The sequence below is a fragment of the Rhipicephalus sanguineus genome, chromosome 1 (genome assembly GCF_013339695.2).
Source record: "Rhipicephalus sanguineus isolate Rsan-2018 chromosome 1, BIME_Rsan_1.4, whole genome shotgun sequence".
Classification (NCBI taxonomy): Eukaryota; Metazoa; Arthropoda; class Arachnida; order Ixodida; family Ixodidae; genus Rhipicephalus; species Rhipicephalus sanguineus.
In genome coordinates this window covers 52,180,538-52,182,275 of record NC_051176.1, presented here as the reverse complement: position 1 = coordinate 52,182,275, position 1,738 = coordinate 52,180,538, and positions in this window count along the sequence as shown.

Here is a 1,738-nt window from a genome sequence, read left to right as displayed (position 1 = left end):
CTCCATGTCTTGTTTTTCTTCGGGAAGACCCCCAAATGTCCTGTTTTGGTGGAAGGTGGTGTATGACTATCGTTACGCTGGACGCGAGAGGTATGGAGGATACCATAGTATCACGCGATAACGAGGGATGCACAAAAAGAACACAGGACGAGCACTGTCTAACAACTCGGTTGTTACAGCGCTTGTCCTGTGACCTTTTTCTTTGTGATTTCGCAGTTTTCGCGCTGGTAATTTAAGTATGCGTCGATTCCAACTCGCTCACTTTTCTACCTTACTGGTATTGATGTCTGCGTGAAAGCTGAACTATGCATTGAGAGACACATAAAAAGGATTCGGGCTTGCTGGTTCGTTCCAGCAGTTCTATCATGTCTTGAAGCCGGTAACTCCAAGGGCTTCTGAGGTTGCGCGGTCCGGTTAAGGGGAGGGATTTCGCCTTCCCGTGAACAAGATTGAGATGTGGTAGGAAAGAAATTCCCTGCCACCCCTGTTCTCGCCAGATTACAGACACACACTGTAGCCGACGCCCGCTGCGAGGGCACTAGGGGTTCCAACTAATCTGGAGAGGAGGTGTCGATTGCCCAATTCCCCCTCCCCGAACCTCCTCTGCTATAGGCAGGCGGGCACTTTGCGTGTTTAGTTCGAACAGCCGTGATCGATGACATACGCCGTCATAGGTTAGGATCGCTGCAGTCAGAGCGTATATTCTCCGCACGATCATTGTGAAATGCGCCATGGTTTCCTCTTTTGTTTTAGGGGCGGGCCTTTACGTTCCGTGCGAATGTTCGAGTGCGTCGTTGCAGCACACGGGTGTTTCAGCTAACTTACACTTAAATTTCGCGTGCTTAAGGAGTGGGTGGGGAAAAAAATTAAACACGGCAGTTATCTTAGCATAGATTGAATAATTCGGCGTTTCTGAACAAGCGCTAAAACGTTTTATTGAAGATTGTTCGCTAGGGTTACTACTTTAACCTTGTAAGTCCCAAATTAATTATTTTCAATGTAAGCACTGGTTTTTACATCTTGAGGTGCGCATGATCGTGGTAGTCCAGAAAAATGTAAAAATCTTTGCTCACACTTTACAATGTCCAAAATAATTTAATCAATAATTATTCAATAATTGTATTTTTTTGCCTAATTCATTACTAAACAGTTATTTAAATGGGATAGCATAATGCCCAATAGCCAAAATTCCAATTTTCGACGCAGAACTAAAGTAAAATGCCCTATCTCCGCACGATGACAGACTCTGCCTCAGCAAAATGCGTGAACAGCGCGACCGCTTCTGTTTTTCTTTGCTCCCACGTGGCCTCGCTTTGTTGTGTCTATCAGGTGGGCACCATACGTCCAGTAGATGTAGAGTTTACTAGAACAGGGAGGGCTCGGAACGGCCGCCGCACCAATGTACAGAAAGTGAAGCCCAAACAGGGTCAATCGGCTTGTGGCGCTGCGATCGGTATCTGCAATGTGTCGTCGTTTAAGAGTTGCGCGCGGCTCCACCAAAGTAGTGCAGGGTAAAATTCCCGCTTCCCACTCAGAAGGGCCGGGTTCGAATCGCAGCTGTAGATGGTGGGTTTTTATTATTGTGTTCACCTTTTATAGCTGTATTGGTTTTCCTTCATTTCTTAAAACTAGCTTAGCTTCTGTTGCTACGTATTGCTACAAAAAAGTTACGTGAAATGTAAATCTCGTTTCGAGTCTCGTATTCGCAAAAATCTCGGAGGCCATACTTACATTTTTG